This window comes from Aegilops tauschii, chromosome 4 (assembly GCF_002575655.3).
Source record: "Aegilops tauschii subsp. strangulata cultivar AL8/78 chromosome 4, Aet v6.0, whole genome shotgun sequence".
Classification (NCBI taxonomy): Eukaryota; Viridiplantae; Streptophyta; class Magnoliopsida; order Poales; family Poaceae; genus Aegilops; species Aegilops tauschii.
Window position 1 is genome coordinate 264568149 of NC_053038.3, and position 21111 is coordinate 264589259.

A 21111-nucleotide genomic window follows, 5' to 3' on the forward strand; every position below is an offset into this window, starting at 1 on the left:
AAAGAGACTTGCAAAGATAACCAATCATACATAAAAGAATTCAGAGAAGATTCAAATATTGTTCATAGATAATCTTGATCATAAACCCACAATTCATCGGATCTCGACAAACACACCGCAAAAGAAGAGTTGCATCAAATAGATCTCCAAGAGAATCGAGGAGAACTTTGTATTGAGATCCAAAGAGAGAGAAGAAGCCATCTAGCTAATAACTATGGACCCGAAGGTCTGAGGTAAACTACTCACACATCATCGGAGAGGCTATGGTGTTGATGTAGAAGCCCTCCGTGATCAATGCCCCCTCCGGCAGGACGCCGGAAAAGGCCCCAAGATGGGATCTCACGGGTACAGAAGGTTGCGGCGGTGGAATTAGGTTTTCGTGGGCGCCTCTGATGGTTTGGGGGTACGTAGGTATATATAGGAGGAAGAAGTAGGTCGGTGGAGCCACGAGGGGCCCACGAGGGTGGAGGGCGCGCCCTGGGGGGTAGGCGCGCCCCCTACCTCGTGGCTTCCTCGTTTGTTGCTTGACGTCCACTCCAAGTCCTCTGGATCACGTTTGTTCCAAAAATCACGTTCCCGAAGGTTTCATTCCGTTTGGACTCCGTTTGATATTCCGTTTCTGCGAAACACTGAAATAGGCAAAAAAACAGCAATTTGGGCTGAGCCTCCGGTTAATAGGTTAGTCCCAAAAATAATATAAAAGTGTATAATAAAGCCCATTAAACATCCAAAACAGAATACATAATAGCATGGAACAATCGAAAATTATAGATACGTTGGAGACGTATCAAGCATCCCCAAGCTTAATTCATGCTCGTCCTCGAGTAGGTAAATGATAAAAACAGAATTTTTGATGTGGAATGCTACCTAGCATATTCCTTAATGTAATTCTCTTATTTGTGGTATGAATATTCAGATCCAAAAGATTCAAGATAAAAGTTTAATATTGACATAAAAGTAATAATACTTCAAGCATACTAACTAAGCAATCATGTCTTCTCAAAATAACATGGCCAAAGAAAGTTATCCCTACAAAATCATATAGTCTGGCTATGCTCTATCTTCATCACACAAAGTATTTAATCATGCACAGCCCCGATGACAAGCCAAGCAATTGTTTCATACTTTTGATGTTCTCAAACTTTTTCAATCTTCACGCAATACATGAGCGTGAGCCATGGACATAGCACTATATGTGGAATAGAATGGTGGTTGTGGAGAAGACAAAAAAAGAAGATAGTCTCACATCAACTAGGCATATCAACGGGCTATGGAGATGCCCATCAATAGATATCAATGTGAGTGAGTAGGGATTTCCATGCAACGGATGCACTAGAGCTATAAGTGTATGAAAGCTTAACAAAAGAAACTAAGTGGGTGTGCATCCAACTCGCTTGCTCACAGAGACCTAGGGCATTTTGAGGAAGCCCATCATTGGAATATACAAGCCAAGTTCTATAATGTAAAATTCCCACTAGTATATGAAAATGACAACATAGGAGACTCTCTATCATGAAGATCATGGTGCTACTTTTAAAGCACAAGTGTGGTAAAAGGATAGTAATATTGTCCCTTCTCTCTTTTTCTCTCTCTCTTTTTTTGGGCCTTTTCCCTTTTTTATGGCCTCTTTTTTTTCGTTCGGAGTCTCATCCCGACTTATGGGGGAATCATAGTCTCCATCATCCTTTCCTCACTTGGGACAATGCTCTAATAATGATAATCATCACACTTTTATTTACTTACAACTCAAGAACTACAGCTCAATACTTAGAACAAAAATATGACTCTATGTGAATGCCTCCGGCGGAGTACCGGGATATGCAATGAATCAAGAGTGACATGTATAAAAATTATGAACGGTGGCTTTGCCACAAATACGATGTCAACTACATGATCATGCAAAGCAATATGACAATGATGAAGCGTGTCATAGCAAACGGAACGGTGAAAAGTTGCATGGCAATATATCTTGGAATGGCTATGGAAATGCCATAATAGGTAGGTATGGTGGCTGTTTTGAGGAAGGTATATGGTGGGTGTATGATACCGGCGAAAAGTGTGCGGTATTAGAGAGGCTAGCAAGGGTGGAAGGGTGAGAGTGCGTATAATCCATGGACTCAACATTAGTCATAAAGAACTCATATACTTGTTGCAAAATCTATTAGTTATCGAAACAAAGTATTACGCGCATGCTCCTAGGGGGATAGATTGGTAGGAAAAGACCATCGCTCGTCCCCGACCGCCACTCATAAGGAAGACAATCAATAAATAAATCATGCTCCGACTTCATCACATAACGGTTCACCATACGTGCATGCTACGGGAATCACAAACTTTAACACAAGTATTTCTCAAATTCACAACTACTCAACTAGCATGACTCTAATATCACCATCTTCATATCTCAAAACAATTATCAAGCATCAAACTTCTCTTAATATTCATGCACTTATAAGAAAGTTTTTACTAATCTTGGATGCCTATCATATTAGACTACCTTCTCAATTTAAGCAAATTACCATGCTGTTTTTTAGGACTCTCAAAATAATATAAGTGAAGCATGAGAGAACAATAGTTTCTATAAAATAAGACCACTGCCGTGCTCTAAAAGATATAAGTGAAGCACTAGAGCAAAAACTATATAGCTCAAAAGATATAAGTGAAGCACATAGAGTATTCTAATAAATCATGTGTGTCTCTCTCAAAAGGTGTGTACAGTGAGGATGATTGTGGTAAACTAAAAGCAAAGACTCAAATCATACAAGACGCTCCAAGCAAAACACATACCATGTGGTGAATAAAAATATAGCTCCAAGTAAAGTTACCGATGGACGAAGACGAAAGAGGGGATGCCTTCCGGGGCATCCCCAAGCTCTGGCTTGTTGGTGTCCTTAGATTTACCTTGGCGTGCCTTGGGCATCCCCAAGCTTAGGCTCTTGCCACTCCTTGTTCCATAATCCATCAGATCTTTACCCAAAACTTGAAAACTTCACAACACAAAACTTAACAGAAAATCTCGCGAGCTCCGTTAGCGAAAGAAAACAAAACACCACTTCAACGTACTGTATTGAACTCATTATTTATTTATATTGGTGTTAAACCTACTGTATTCCAACTTCTCTATGGTTTATAAACTCTTTTACTAGCCATAGATTCATCAAAATAAGCAAACAACACATGAAAAACAGAATCCGTCAAAAACAGAACAGTCTGTAGTAATCTGTAACTATCGCAAACTTCTGGAACTCAGCAAAATCTACCAAAATAGGAAGACCTAGATAATTTGTTTATTGATATGCTGAAATTGGAATAAGCATTTTATCATGTTCTGGTGATTTTAAACAATTGTTTTCGTGAACAGAAAGTTTCTGGAATTTTCAGCAAGATCAAGTAACTATCATCCAAGAAGATCCTATAGGTTTCACTTGGCACAAACACTAATTAAAACATAAAAAAACATCTAACCAGAGGCTAGATCAAATATTTATTGAATAACAGCAAGGAAAAATATTGGGTTGTCTCCCAACAAGCGCTTTTCTTTAAAGCCTTTTAGTTAGGCATTGATTTTTCGATGATGCTCACATGAAAGACAAGAATTGAAGCGCAAAGAGAGCATCATGTAACACGTGACAAACACATCTAAGTCTAACATACTTCCTATGCATAGGCATCTTATAGGCAAACAAATTATCATAGCAAGCAAAAACTAGCATATGCAAGGAAGTGGAAAGAAACAATAGCAATCACAACATAACGAGAGGTAATTTTGTAACATGAAAATTTCTACCACCATATTTTCCTCTCTCATAATAATTACATGTAGGATCAAAAGAAAATTCAACAATATAGCTATCACATAACATATTATCTTCGTGATCCACATGCATGCAAAGTTGACACTCTTCCGAAATAGTGGGAATAACATTAACTAAAGTCATGACCTCTCCAAACCCACTTTTATCAAAAATTTCATAAGATTGAATATTCTCCAAATATGTGGGATCTAAAGTTGACACTCTTCCAAACCCACTTTCAATATTATTGCAAACACTACTATCAATCTCATATTCATCATGGGGCTTAAATAAATTTTTAAGATCATAAGAAGAATCACCCCAATCATGATCATTGCAACTAGTAGTAGACATAGCAAACTTAGCATCCCCAAGCTTAGGGTTTTGCATATCATTAACACAATTGACATTAATAGAATTTATAATAACATCATTGCAATCATGCTTTTTATTCAAAGATCTATTGTGAATCACTTCATAAAGCACTTCATCACAATTTTCAGATTCATGGATTTCAAGCAAAACCTTATAAAGATAATCTAGTGCACCCAAATCACAAGGAATTGGTTCATCATAATTGGATCTCTTATAAAGATTGGCAAGCGGATGAGGATCCATAGATCTTAGGCTCTCTGTTTAGCAATAAATACACAACTATTCCAACCAAACGAGCCAAGTAAGACATCAAAGTAAATGAAAAAGACGAACAGAAGAAGGGCGAATAAAACGGAAAGGGTGAAGTGGGGGAGAGGAAAACGAGAGGCAAATGGCAAATAATGTAATGCGGGGGATAAGAGTTTGTGATGGGTACTTGGTATGTCTTGACTTGTGCGTAGACTCCCCGGCAACGGCGCCAGAAATCCTTCTTGCTACCTCTTGAGCACTGCGTTGGTTTTCCCTTGAAGAGGAAAGGGTGATGTAGTAAAAGTAGCGTAAGTATTTCCCTCATTTTTTCAGAACCAAGGTATCAATCGAGTAGGAGACTACGCTCGAGTCCCACGCACCTACACAAACAAATAAGAACCTCGCAACCAACGCGATAAAGGGGTTGTCAATCCCTTCACGGTCACTTACGAGAGTGAGATCTGATAGATATGATAAGATAATATTTTTGGTATTTTTATGATAAAGAGTAAATAAAGATGCAAAATAAAATAAACGGCGCCAGAAATAGCTTGTTGTCAGGAGATTAATATGATAGAAAATAGACCCGGGGCCATACGTTTCACTAGTGGCTTCTCTCAAGATAGCATAAATATTACGGTGGGTAAAAGAATTACTGTCGAGCAATTGATAGAATTGAGCATAGTTATGAGAATATCTAGGTATGATCATGTATATAGGCATCACGTCCGTGACAAGTAGACCGAAACGATTCTGCATCTACTACTATTACTCCACACATCGACCGCTATCCAGCATGCATCTAGAGTATTAAGTTCATAAGAATAGAGTAACGCGTTAAGCAAGATGACATGATGTAGAGGGATAAACTCATGCGATATGATATAAACCCCATCTTTTTATCCTCGATGGCAACAATACAATACGTGCCTTGCTGCCCCTGCTGTCACTTGGAAAGGACACCGCAAGATTGAACCCAAAGCTAAGCACTTCTCCCATTGCAAGAAAGATCAATCTAGTAGGCCAAACCAAACTGATAATTCAAAGAGACTTGCAAAGATAACCAATCATACATAAAAGAATTCAGAGAAGATTCAAATATTGTTCATAGATAATCTTGATCATAAACCCACAATTCATCGGATCTCGACAAACACACCGCAAAATAAGAGTTACATCAAATAGATCTCCAAGAGAATCGATGGGAACTTTGTATTGAGATCCAAAGAGAGAGAAGAAGCCATCTAGCTAATAACTATGGACCCGAAGGTCTGAGGTAAACTACTCACACATCATCGGAGAGGCTATGGTGTTGATGTAGAAGCCCTCTGTGATCAATGCCCCCTCCGGCAGGACGCCGGAAAAGGCCCCAAGATGGGATCTCACGGGTACAGAAGATTGCGGCGGTGGAATTAGGTTTTCGTGGGCGCCTCTGATGGTTTGGGGGTACGTAGGTATATATAGGAGGAGGAAGTAGGTCGGTGGAGCCACGAGGGGCCCACGAGGGTGGAGGGCGCACCCTGGGGGGGTAGGCGCGCCCCCTACCTCGTGGCTTCCTCGTCTGTTGCTTGACGTCCACTCCAAGTCCTCTGGATCACGTTTTTTCCAAAAATCACGTTCCCGAAGGTTTCATTCCGTTTGGACTCCGTTTGATATTCCTTTTCCGTGAAACACTGAAATAGGCAAAAAAAATAGTAATTTGGGCTGGGCCTCCGGTTAATAGGTTAGTCCCAAAAATAATATAAAAGTGTATAATAAAGCCCATTAAACATCCAAAACAGAATATATAATAGCATGGAACAATCAAAAAATATAGATACGTTGGAGACGTATCACCTGTCTATCATACAATGTGTGTACATTCAATTACTTTTCTTGTTTATCAGCCATTTGAATTGGAGAGGGTGATGGCAGTATCTAAGGGAGTAACAACACGGTCTCCAGAAAAGATAGTGCTACCAGTTGATGCAGATAGAACCACAGTTGTACTTGCCCAAGAACCAGCCCCACCACACATAACCCAGACTCTCGCAGATTTTACCCCTACCCAGTTGGACAGAGAACTAGCTACACCCCTTCTAACCCCAACCCCAGTAGGTAGTAACCCAGTTCTAGTTGACACATCACTGTCTCCACCACAGTGCACCCAAACACGAGCAGTTAGTAAGGAAACTGCAGTGCCCAAAGCACGAGGACCACCACTCCAAATCCCAACTCAATGCTTAAAGCAGAATAAGAATTGTTCTCAGGTCAGGTTCTGTAGCTATGGTTCATACTCCTTTGCTCTTGCATCACTGTATTTACTCATACCAACTATTTTTAAATTTGAAGGATGGAATTGAAACTCCAATGGCGCAACAGGTATGTTTTAAACCTGTTTCTTTAACTGGTTTGCTGTTGTAACTTGCTCTATGTTGATTTCAGTTTCAATTGAATAAACAGTTATGTTCTCATGTCATGCACATTACAAGTGTTGTTATTGCTCTGTAGTTTCCCACACTTATATTCTGTCTATTCTACCTTATCTTGAACAAATATTATTTGAACTGTGTCTCTATCTTGATTTGGCAACAAAAACTAGAATATTATAGACCATAAAGTGACCATGATATATGTTTGTTTCATGTTGTTATCCTGTCCACTTTACTACTGAACTGATTTACCAAAATGAGTTTCATATACAACATGGTAAACCTGTGATGTGCCTGCTTGTTTCTCTTTTCGAATGGGGACAAAATATTGGAGAATAGTACCCCGTTATGCAATGGTAAAGGAAGTAATGCAGATAAGGTTCAAGATAGTGAGACATCCCTGTTGGTCTCCAAGAAAGTTGATAAAAACTATCTTGACGACAGTGAGAGAACCCAAGAGTCATGTCTTGATGTAGTGTTCGAGTTACTGGCCACTACTGCTAGCACAAGCTCTTCAAACTCGCTCCCTGAATCAGTTCGTCTTCTTGAGTGTCAACTTCAAGTTGAAAGACATCAATCAGATGTGCTGCGACAGGAAGCTGAAGGACTGAGCAAGTCCCTGCAGAATTCAGATGCATACTTTCTCGTGCAACAGCAAGCGCTGGAGGACTTAAGCACCAAACAAGAGAAAGTTAATAAGTTTGCTAAGCATCTTGCCAGCATTATGGGTACCCAGGATATTGTTTCTTGAGCTCTTCTGAAGTGGTTTCAGTTCTGGACTTGTTTTGCTGTGGCGTTTCTTTGCATTGGTCGCCAACTTTGACAACCAATGTATATGATATGTTGCTTTGTTCCCTATATTTGCACTGGTGGCAAACTTTGATGCCCAGTGGATGTAATATGTGTAATAGTCGTGATAGCCTAGCGTAAGTTGCTTGCTTATTTATTTCCTTGTTGTCTTGTTTATTTGTTTGCTTGTAGTCAGTGTAGTTCTTTTTCCGCGGTTTGCTAGTGGCCGCAATAACCTATTTTTTAAAACTAGGCCACAGTAACCATGGGCTACATATTTACTATAGTTACCATGGGCCTCCTACAGGTCGTAGAAACAATGGGCCTTCTAAGGGCCGTAGAAACAATGGGCCTTCTACGGGCCGTAGAATTAATGGGCCTTCTACGGGCCGTAGCATCAATGGGCCTTCTACGGGCCGTATGATCGATCGGCCAAACATGGGCCAATAACAGACCGCATTATGGGCCGTAAACGGGCTAGATTTGGAATCATCCGTTCATGGGACGACCATAACAGGCCGTCGTTAATCGGCCGTATTTGATGACGCTATGAAAACGGCCCAACATATTAACGGGCCACAAACTGGCCGATTGTAACCACGGGCTGAATTCGGCCCAGCAAAAAGGCCAGTAACGGGCCGTAAGTAACCGAATGTTGGAAATGACCCCAAGAATAAATGGGCCCGGAGAAGGCCGAAAGATAACACGGGTTGGAAACGGCCCAATGGAATAATGGGTCGTTAATGGGTATAAAGCCGTACACTGTTCATTACGGGCCAAATTCTCCACGGGCCTTTAATGGGCCAAGAGTTACAAAGGGCCTCATATGGGCCGAAAGACATCATGGCCCATACATGGGCCGGAAGTTACAATGGGCTAGAATCATATTGGACGGCCCAGATGAAGCTACTGGGCTTAATTCCGATAGGCCGTAACGGGCCATGAGTTAGCGGGCCGTAAATGGGCTATATATGGACAGGCCGTTAACAGGCTTTCCATGGGCTGGCCCGTTACCTTTGACCAAGTCAAACGGGCCGACCTTTTCATCGGAATGGGCCTCTGTTGGGCCGTGCCACGTGTCGACATATCATAGGCGCCTCCTGTCCAATGAATGGATGACATCTGTCCCAACAGTGAGCCAACACGTGTTTCCTCCGCGCAATGAGAATTTTACACATGGAAAATCCTCATTGGTCTGGGCTGTTAACGAGTTATCAGATCCAAAACCGGACCCGATAGCTTCACGGCGACCCGTTACGGTGGATGCCACGTGTCGGTTACCCTTGATGAAAACAATTCCATGACGCGCCATTTATCGTCATGGAAGTGGACACTTCCGTGATGATAATTTTGGTAATGTCATGGAACACTTCTACGACAGCACAAGTATGACTATCTTGATTCTGTCATAAAATCGTCATGGATGTACATGCATGACTGAAAATGTGACCTACTATGATAAACACGTATCATCACGGAAGTGTATTTTTTCATAGTGTTTGCACTAATCGGTCTCACCGAGATTTTCATGTCGGTGTCACCGAGTTGGGTCAAAGACTTGTAATCCTTGGATTTTTTGTGCTACCTATTTATACCCCTCCACCACCACATGCTCTCTAAGAGAGCCATCAAAACGAACCACAACTTCCACTACTCATTTTCTGAGAGAGAAAGACCTACTCATGTGTTGAGATCAAGAGATTCTAATCGAACCATTTGAACCTTGATTTCTAGTCTTTCCCAAGTTGCTTTCCATTCAATCCTCTCTTCCACCAAAGCCAAATAATTAAGAGAGTGTTTGAGTGTTGGGGAGACTATCATTTGAAGCACAAGAGCAAATTTCATCATCAACATCACTGTTTATTACCTTTTGGAGAGTGGTGTCTCCTAAATTAGTTCAGTGTCACTTGGGAGCCTCCAAGAGATTGTGGAGTTGAACCAAGAAGTTTGTAAGGGCAAGGAGATCGCCTACTTTGTGAAGATCTACCCGAGTGAGCCTAGTCCTTCATGGGCGTAAGCCATGATGGAATAGACAAGGTTGCTTCTTCGTGGACCCTTCATGGGTGGTGTGGACTCGCGCAACCGTTTCCCTCCGTCGGTTGAAGTCTCCATCAACGTGGATGTATGATAGCACCACCTATCGGAACCACGCCAAAAATCTTCGTGTCTTCATTGCGTTCGATCTTTCATCTCCAGCCTTTACTTTGCACACAATTGCATGCTTTACTATTTCCGCTGCCTTATCTCTAGATATGCATGTGTAGAAAGTCTTGGCAAAATCTTAACTACTGCCAAAATCTACCTAATTTTCAAGAGAACTAAAAACTGCACCTTTGGTTAGTTAAGAGCCTATTCACCCCTGATGAGGACATCAATACCATTGTTACATCCACAGCCCGTGCTACTATACATACTTGACCAATTACTAGAGCTCATGCACGCCAATTAAATTACCAGGTACTTTCATTTCTTGGTAATGATTCTAATGTTCATGAGAATATGATACTGCCTAAATTGGATATATTTGTTTTGCTTACAAATGAAGGGCCTAGCTTGGAGAAGGATGAACATTGGAGCAAGAACAAGCATGGAGATGATGGCATGCGCAAGGGAAACAAGAACGGAGTTTCAAGTGATGATTTCAGGACTTTGAAGCCACCGTAATGAGTGCATGAAGTCTTGGACGAAATATACAAGATGCCACTTCACAAATTTCATCCAGATGCTATTATAGGTGCTGCATCACCTTATTATTGGGCCAAGCCCATGTAATTTCGAAATACATAAGTATAGGATGTTTTTAGAGTCTGTATGTGTGGGGAAACAAGAGATAGGGTTGGTTTCGGATCCCTCCCCCAAGGGCCACGAAATTCCCCCCTCTTCCTCCATATATACAGCCCTTAGGGCATCATTTAGACTTTCGGTTTTGTTTAGATTAAAAGTTCGCCATAGCTGTAACTTCGCGTACTTCGTTTGTGTTCAACGACTAGACAAAGGCGTCACATAACCCCACCTTCATTAATAAAGCTTTCCTCTTATATTCGCATTATCCAGATTGCAATCTCAGTTTCTTGCTTGTTCTTTGTTTTCTCGCAAGAAATAGACCCTCGTGGTCAGGTTGATCGTGCTCCGGCGTGGTCAATAACCCCTCGGAAGTTGGATTAGCGATTGCTAAGGCGCGGCGTCTCGCACGTTCATAGTCGGATCATCAAGGTCGACTCCCGCAGAAAATGATAGTCACCATCTCATCAAAACTTCAGGACACCTTCGCCTCTATCAAGTGGTATCAGATTTCCAGGTTGCTCGGTGAGATTTTACAATTTTTCATAGTTTTGATCGAGTCTGTTATCATACCTATAGTCCATGAAAAAGCCACACAAAAATTTAGGGTTAGTTCATCATATCCGAACCAGTCTGAGCCATTGCATAGTCTTTTCAGTGTTTTGCTTTGTTGAATTTGCGGTTGTATCGTCGTGTCAAGTTGCTAGTCTTAGCGTCTAGTTTCCCTTAGAGTTTCGAGTTCTGTTCACAAGTTGTCACGCCGCCGCCGCACCATCGTCATCGCTCCTGCCATATACCACCACCACCAACATATTCCTTACCGCTGACATATACATCCACCTGTCCACCACCAATTTGAGTCCACATATACATCCACCTGTCCACCACCAATCCGAGTGCACATATACATCGGCCTGTCCACCACCAATTCGAGTCCACATATACATCCGCCTGTCCACCACCAATCCGAGTCTACATATACATCTGCATGTCCACCACCAATCCGAGTCCACATATACATCTGCTTGTCCACCACCAATCTGAGTTCATTTCATATTAGGTTTGTTTTTGAGATCCATCTATTTTCTTATTCTTGTTTCCTTGCCTGAGTAGGTTTCAAAAAAAAAGAGTCTGGAGATCTCCAGGCAGTTTTTAGGCCAAAATTTTGGCTGGTGAAAATACTTTTTCCCTATCCTATTTTTAGGCCTTTCTGAGTCTTTTGAGACACGTGCCATCATAGTGATTTTTTATTGCACTTTTTGGTCGTCGCTGCCCTGATTTCCAAAAAAAATAGTCAAAAAATATTCGTGCCTATCCTATTATTTTGAGTTGGAAAGAGTTTTGAGACACTCGCCATTATAGTGATTTTTCGCAAAAAAAAAGAGGAGCGCAAAAAAAAGAGTGAAAAAAAATCCAGAGTGTGCTTTTCCCTTGTTTACGTGTCGCGTCGTGATTTTGTTAGTGTTCTAGGCTCACGTTTCTAGTACGGTCTAGCCTAGGACCAGCACAGTACCGTCGTTGAGCGTTTATTCAACTTTGCATCTCTGAATCGATTATTGCTGACCCTTTTTGCTACCATATAATAAGCCTTCCCAGCTCCACATACATCTCCGTCGTGTGTTTGACACCACCTAGTAATCGCTCTATCCAAGCTTTGAGAGTTTTGACTACAATGGTTGCCGATCACCACCTGTTGCTGGGTAAGAACTGGTAAGGATTCAAGATTTTCTTGACGGATTTGTAACACCCCACCACCGTCGCTTCCTAGTAGTCTGTAGGATCATATTCTTGTGTGTTTCTATTGCTGCTAACCATGGTAGGATCACAAGCCGATGAGACTGATTGGGAGAACATGACGAACAAAGAGTTACATGATAAGTTTCAGCAAATGATGAGTGGACAGGTGGAAGATGTGCTAAACAGATTTGAAGATGCCATGGAGAAGATAGATGGCATTGAGAAGGTGTTCAAAACAAAGCTCGATAACAAGTTTAATGAATTGCTCGAGCGTCTTCCACAACCACCGCCTGCTGCACCTGTCGCACCTCTACAGCAACAAAAACAACATTGCCTTCCAAATCAAGTGGGACGAGCACTACGCGTTCCCCTTGAGCCTGGTCAAAATTCTAGCGCTGGTGTACCTACTGTTGATGCTTCTGTAGCTCCTGCTGCTACTGCAGAGGTGGAGGACCATTACGAGGATGAGGTTGATCAAAATCAGAACTACGTGCAACCACCAGCACCAACACCACCAGGTCATCCTCATGCATATCATCGCAACGGTAGGGCTGCACCACCACCTGAGGTACGAGATCATGACCATCTTCCTAAACTAAAATTGAATATTCCACCATTTGAGGGTAGATATGCTCTTGATATATATCTTACTTTGGGAGTTAGAAACTGAACACAGTTTTACGTGTTTACAATATCCTGAGGAGAGACGTGTTCCTGCTGCTGTTTGTGCTTTCACTAGTTTTGCATGTGTTTGGTGGTCTGAACATTGTAGATTATATCCTATTCCAGCTACTTGGGCTGCTTTGAAAACTGCTATGCGTACTCGTTGGGTTCCACCATATTATCAACGTGAATTACTTCAAAAATTGCAGTGTTTAAGACAAGGAAAAAATTCTGTAGAAGAATATTATCAGGAATTACAAACTGGAATGATTAGATGTGGTATTGTTGAGGATAATGAAGCTATGCTTGGACGTTTTATGGGTGGATTAAATAAAGAGATTCGGACCATTCTAGAGTATAAGGAGTATAATAATATCACTCGTTTATTCCATCTTGCTTGCAAAGCTGAACGTGAAGTGCAAGATCGACAGGCATTGGCGCGAACTAACTTTTCTGCAGGTCGACCTTCATCATGGACACCACGTGCGTCCTCTACTCCCGCACGTCCTACTGCAACACCACTGACTTTAGCCGCCAATTCCAACCGAGATACAAGAAAACAGACACCACCACCACCATCTGCCAGGAGTACACCTTCCAGTTCCGCACAGAGCTCTTCTTCATCCATGGCATCAACAGGGCAAACACATGATATTATTTGTCGTTGTTGCAAGGGTGTAGGTTATGCGAGAGAATGCCCATCTAAGCGTGTGATGATTGCTACTGAGGATGGTGGGTATGAGTCCGCTGGTGGCTATGATGAGGAGACTTTGGCTCTTATTACAAGTGAAGAACACGGTGCAGATGATTCTGATCATGAGATGCAATACATGGCTCCTAAAGACGCTGACACGTATGAATGTTTAGTTGCTCAACGTGTTTTGAGTGTGCAGGTCACACAAGCAGAGCAAAATCAGAGGCATAATTTGTTCCATACAAAGGAAGTTGTGAAGGAACGTTCTGTTCGCGTCATCATAGATGGAGGGAGTTGCAACAACTTGGCTAGCATGGAGATGGTGGAGAAGCTATCTCTCACCACAAGACAACATCCACATCCTTACTACATCCAATGGTTCAACAACAGCGGCAAGGTTAAGGTAGCTCGTACTGTTCGTGTGCATTTTAGTATCTCTACATTTGCTGATTATGTTGATTGTGATGTGGTACCTATGCAAGCAAGTTCCTTATTACTTGGTAGACCATGCCAATTTCATAAAAAATCTATACACCATGGTAGAAACAATCAGTATACTCTTGTTCATAAGGATAAAAATATTACTTTGCTTCCTATGACTCATGATTCCATTTTGAAAGATGATATTAATAGAGCTAATAAAGCAAAACAAGAGAAAAATAACAGTGAAAATCATATTGTAGCAAAAGAATTTGAGCAAGAAATGAAGCCTAATAATAAACCATCTAGTGTGGCTTCTGAAATTAAATTGAAAAGTGCATGTTTACTTGCCACCAAATCTGATATTGATGATCTAGATTTCAGCAAATCTGTTTGCTATGCTTTTGTGTGCAAAGATGCATTATTTTCTTTTGAAGATGTACCTTCCTCTTTTCCTCCTGCTGTCACTAACATTTTGCAGGAGTTCGCTGACGTCTTTCCACAAGACGTGCCACCGGGATTACCACCTATTCGAGGGATTGAGCATCAGATTGACTTAATTCCCGGTGCTTTGCTGCCAAACCATGCGCCATACTGTACCAATCCAGAGGAGACGAAGGAGATTATGCGTCAAGTACAGGAGGTGCTCGACAAAGGTTATATATGTGAATCTCTTAGTCCTTGTGATGTTCCTATTATACTAGTGACGAAAAAGGATGGTACGTCGCGTATGTGTGTTGATTGTAGAGGCATTAATAATAGGGATAATTAGATTTATGCCCCTAGTTGTGTCCCACTCGTCTGTTTTACCCCTAATCTCCAAAATTCACCGGTTCTGTCCAAGTCACTTTGCTCCTCTTATGTTTTTGCCCTTTGACCGTTTGACCATCAGTTTGAAAACTTCATAACTAATTCATACTAAATCAGAAAAATGCAAATAAGATACCAAAATGTTCAAAAAACATCACCTATATGTCAGTGTCATTTGCATTCATGAAAAAAGTGTTGCAAAATGCACATCCGAGTTTTAGCTCTTTTGAGACCACCATGAATAGTAAAATCTACAAAAATTCAAAAAACTTCAAAAAAAATATGGTGGGAAAGAACGACAAATGTTCTAAGTGCCTGCCAAGTTTCATCAGGGAACGACATTCGTGGAAGTCGTGGCAAAAAAATAATCTGTTTTGGAGTGCTGATTGTTTTTTTTGCTGGGGCACCCACGAATGTCATTCCTTGATGAAACTTGGAAAGCACTTAAAACATTTGTCATTCTTTGTCACCAAATTTTGTTTTGAATTTTATGAATTTTTTTAGATTTTACTATTCATGGTGGTAGCATAAGAGCTAAAACTCAGATGGGCACTTTCAAACACTTTTTTCATGAATGCAAATGACACTGACATATAGGTGATGTTTTTCCAAACATTTTGGTATCTTATTTGCATTTTTCTGATTTAGTATGAATTAGTTATGAAGTTTTCAAACTGATGGTCAAACGGTCAAAGGGCAAAAGCATAAGAGAAGTGAAGTGGCTTGGACAGAAGCAGTGACTTTTGGAAATTAGGGGTAAAACAGCCGAGTGGGACACAACTAGGGGCATAAATCTAATTATCCCTTAATAATATTACTATTCGTTATCGTCATCCTATTTCTAGACTAGATGACATGCTTGATGAATTGAGTGGCTCTACAATATTCTCCAAAGTTGATTTGCGTAGTGGATACCATCAAATTCGTATGAAATTGGGAGATGAATGGAAAACAACATTTAAAACTAAGTTTGGATTATATGAGTGGTTAGTCATGCCTTTTGGGTTAACTAATGCACCTAGTACTTTCATGAGATTAATGAATGAAGTTTTACGTACTTTCATTGGACGATTTGTGCTAGTCTACTTTGATGATATACTGATTTATAGCAGATCTTTGGAGGATCATTTGGAACATTTACATGTTGTTTTAATTGCTCTACGTGATGCACGTTTGTTTGGTAACCTTGGGAAGTGCACCTTTTGCACCGACCAAGTATCTTTTCTTGGCTATGTTGTTACTCCACAGGGAATTAAAGTTGATAAAGCCAAGATTGAAGCTATTGAGAGTTGGCCGCAGCCCAAAACGGTCACACAAGTGAGGATTTTTCTTGGCCTCGCTGGATTCTATATGCATTTTGTGAGAGATTTTAGCACCATTGTTGCACCTCTCAATGAGCTTACAAAGAAGGATGTGCCTTTTGTTTGGGGTACCGCACAGGAAGAAGCCTTCACGGTATTGAAAGATAAGTTGACACATGCTCCTTTACTCCAACTTCCTGACTTTAATAAGACTTTTGAGCTTGTATGTGATGCTAGTGGAATTGGATTACAAGATGGCAAACCTGTTGCATACTTTTCTGAAAAATTGAGTGGGCCTAGTCTGAATTATTCTACTTATGATAAAGAATTATATGCTCTTGTTCGTACATTAGAAACATGGCAACATTATTTATGGCCCAAAGAATTTGTTATACATTCTGATCATGAATCTTTGAAACATATTAAAAGTCAAGCTAAACTGAATCGTAGACATGCTAAATGGGTTGAATTCATTAAGACTTTCCCATATGTCATTAAACACAAGAAGGGTAAAGAAAATGTTATTGTTGATGCATTATCTCGTCGCTATACTATGCTTTCACAACTTGACTTCAAAATATTTGGTTTGGTGACCATCAAAGATCAATATGTGCTTGATGCTGATCAATTGTAAAGAAGGAAGAACGTGGAACAAGTTCGTCATTAATGATGGATTTGTGTTCCGTGCTAACAAGCTATGCATTCCAGCTAGCTCCGTTCGTATTTTGTTGTTGGAGGAGGCGCATGGAGGAGGATTAATGGGACACTTTGGCGTGAAGAAGACGGAGAATGTACTTGCTACACATTTCTTTTGGCAAAAGATGAGACGGGATGTTGAGCGTTTTGTTGCTCGCTGCACTACATGTCAAAAAGCTAAGTCACGACTCAATCCTCATGGTTTATATATGCCTTTGCCTGTACCTAGTGTTTCTTGGGAGGATATATCTATGGACTTTGTTTTAGGTTTACCTCGAACAAAGAAGGGGAGGGATAGCATATTTGCTGTCGTAGATAGATTCTCGAAAATGGCACACTTTATACCATGTCATAAAAGCGATGATGTTGTTGATTTGTTCTTTCGTGAAATTATTCGCTTGCATGGTGTGCCAAATACTATTGTTTCAGATTGTGATACTAAATTTCGTAGCCACTTTTGGAGATGTTTATGGGCTAAGTTGGGGACTAAACTGCTTTTTAGTACTACTTGTCACCCCCCAAACTGATGGAAAAACTGAAGTAGTCAATAGAGCATTGTCTACTATGCTTAGGGCTGATTTGAAGAATAATAAGAAAATGTGGGAAGAATGTGTGCCTCATATTGAATTTGCTTATAATCGTTCATTGCATTCTACTACTAAGATGTGCCCTTTTGAAATTGTTATGGTTTCCTACCTCATGCACCTATTGATTTGTTGCCTCTTCCATCTTCGGAGAAGGTTAATTTTGATGCTAAACAACGTGCTGAATTGATTTTAAAAATACATGAGTTAACTAAGGACAACATTGAGCGTATGAATGCTAAATATAAACGTGCTGGAGATAAGGGTAGAAAACATGTTGTGTTTGCACCTGGAGATCTTGTTTGGTTACATTTGCGTAAGGATAGATTTCCTGATTTGCGCAAATCAAAGTTAATGCCACATGCTGATGGTCCTTTTAAGGTGTTATAGAAAATAAATGATAATGCATATAAACTTGAGCTGCCTGCAGATTTTGGGGTTAGTCCAACTTTTAACATTGCAGATTTGAAGCCTTATTTGGGTGAGGAAGATGAGCTTCCGTCGAGGACGACTTCATTTCAAGAAGGGAAGGATGATGAGGACATCAATACCATTGTTACACCCATAGCCCCTGCTACTATACATACTGGACCAATTACTAGAGCTCGTGCACGCCAATTAAATTACCAGGTACTTCCGTTTCTTGGTAATGATTCTAATGTTCATGAGAATATGATGCTGCCTAAATTGGATACATTTGTTTTGCTTACAAATTAAGGGCCTAGCTTGGAGAAGGATGAACATTGGAGCAAGAACAAGCATGGAGATGATGGCATGCGCAAGGGAAACAAGAACGGAGTTTCAAGTGATGATTTCATGACTTTGAAGCCACTGTAATGAGTGCATGAAGTCTTGGACGAAATATACAAGATGCCACTTCACAAATTTCGTCCAGAGGCTATTATAGGTGCCGCTCACCTTATTATTGGGCCAGGCCCATGTAATTTCGAAATACATAAGTATATATTATTTTTAGAGTCCGTATGTGTGGGGAAACAAGAGATAGGGTTAGTTTCGGACCCCTCCCCAAGGTCCACGAAATTCCCCCCTCTTCCTCCATATATACAGCCCTTAGGGCATCGTTTAGACTTTGGGTTTTGTTTAGATTAAAAGTTCACCATAGCTGCAACTTCGCGTACTTTGTTTGTGTTCAACGACTAGACAAATGCGTCAGAGAACCCCACCTTCATTAATAAAGCTTTCCTCTTATATTCGCAATATCTAGATTGCAATCTCAGTTTCTTGCATGTCTTCATTTGCTCGCAGGAAACTGACCCTCGTGGTCAGGTTGATCGTTCTCCGGCATGTTCAATAACCCCTTGGAAGTTGGATTAGCGATTGCTAAGGCGCGACGTCTCGCACGTTCATAGTCGGATCATCAAGGTCGACTCCCACAGAAAACGATAGTCACCATCTCATCGAAACATTGGGACACCTTCACCTCTATCAACCCCTCTCTAGACCTATCTTCTCCGATCCTACAGCCTCCTCTCCCCTCTCCAACCTATATATACTAGAGGATTTGGTCCTTTTGGTGATACAAGTTTTGGAGCCTCCTCTAGTTCTTCTAGTTCCAGTTCTAGTTGGTCCTAATTGACTAATCAGAGCTAGACTAATCATCTAATCATCATAATTAAAGCCCCATGTGGTTCTAATCTCCTCCCTCTAATTCTCCGACAACGACTAGCTCTAGACGGTGAAGCGCTGCCGAATCATGAAGGTTGCACGGTTGCAACCAAGTAGAGAGGTCGTGTTTTCGGTCTTCGGTTCGAGGGACTGTTCATGGACGGTTCACGGGATCGTCCATCGACGGTTTGAGGGATTCCAAGTACAATCTACACCGACACGTTCTTCTTCCACTACAACTCGGTGACGGTAACGATTGTGATCCCAACCCGTTATGCATCTTCATATTGATCTTGGGTGTGCGTATGCGTGAAGATTTTTGTTTTCTACTATGTTTCCCAACAATTGCTCCTTTAGACACTTGCTAAAAAATGTCACTAAACACCATTATTGTCAGCTCAAAGCCCATTTACCATGTTATATGACCAAAATACCAATGGACCCACTTGTCAGTTCTCCCTACTACGATAAAAGTGTGGATGTCACTTGATCCCCAATGACATTCTTATTTTTCTCTCAAATTATTGGCTTGCTTGCTCCTGATAAGTGGGCCTTACACTTACCAATGTGAGATAGAGAGAGCTGACATGTGGGTCTAGGGATATTTTGGTTATATAACATGGTCAATGGGTTTGACCTAACAATAACATTGTCTGATGGCATTTTTGAGCAAAAATCTAACAAAACAATGACATTTATGAGGTATCTAATGGCATTTTTAGCATGCATCTAACTAAACGATGGCAAATTTTAGCACTTGTAACTTCTAATGGCAAAACCAAGTAGCGAGACACAACAAGTGGCATAAATGATAAAAACCCAATCTCCCTAAGTTGATTAAAATTATAAAGAAAAATATCGATATCTACAATACCAAATCAATATATCATGTACCAGTATAATTTCAATGTGTTAAACCAATACAAGATGGCCTTGGCTTTTTGCACGATATTAATACTCCCTCCATCCCAAAATATAAGACCTTATTACATCGAACCTCCTAAGAGATCAAATCTCCTGGGTAATCTGAACCAGAGAAACAATAAACCAAGCTCACAAATCAGAGCTCGAAAAGAAAGGATATGTCGACGATCCAAGCAAGAACCAAGATAACCGAGGAAGCTCGAAATAACTCACACGGATTTGTGTATTAGGGATCTTAGCAGGGACACAAGGTAGATAGGGACAATTCCGAATTTGGGGATTGGGAAGTCCATGATTTCTTGAAGAATTGCTTGGAGTTTTGAGGTGAAATCAATAAGGGTTAGGAGGTGCATATTCTTGATAATTTCTCCTGATCGTTAATTAAGTGAAAAGATTGTTCTTTGAGACGGATGGTCGTGGTCGCCCGGAATTCCCACGTAGAGGTTCCATCATTTCATGGTTTGATGATCCGTGCCGCGCAAAAGCTCCCAGATTGTGGGACGGAGCTCCAATCTCCTAAAATATAAGACCTTATTAAATCCATTATAATAAGGTTGGATGTAATAAGGTCTTATATTTTGGGAGGAGGGAGTAGCTGCCAAATACGGTAGGACGGTGCAAATTAAGGAAAAAACCGTAGCATCAATACACAAAGGGTAAAAATAAGAGAAAATGACCAATCCAATCCAAGAAGTAATATAGGGCAACACTAAGCATCTACTAATGATTTCTACCTATTAGACTAGTGGGAGGCCGTTGGATTCAATCTAGATGAGTGGTTGATTATGCATGGTCGCATGCAACCCACAAAACGTGGAAGGTTCCAAATTTAAAACCAACCACTGTATATGTGGGGTTTGGCCGATTGATTGCCTCCGGTAATTACTCGCAATTACTGATTTCTTGGAACTAATTATAACATATTTTAGGGAAATAAATTAATTATTTTATCACAATTATTTTCACTATATGTGGTTTCTGGTATTTGTCGATGCTGCTTCCAATGCAACGAAAGTTTGCTTCTATCCAAAGCACCATTAATTAATTTTGCTTCCAGTATATTCACAAACTTTCTTTAATCCTGTTGCTTTCATATATATGATTTCCACTATGGCTCCCTAAATCATGTGCTTCCTTCCATCTTAAGATAAACATGCTTCCGACACTACAAACCATACTTCATAATTTCTGCTATCAAGCGTGTGTGGTTGTATTTCGAAGCACAAATTTATGATGGTTGAAACATGTCACATGAGA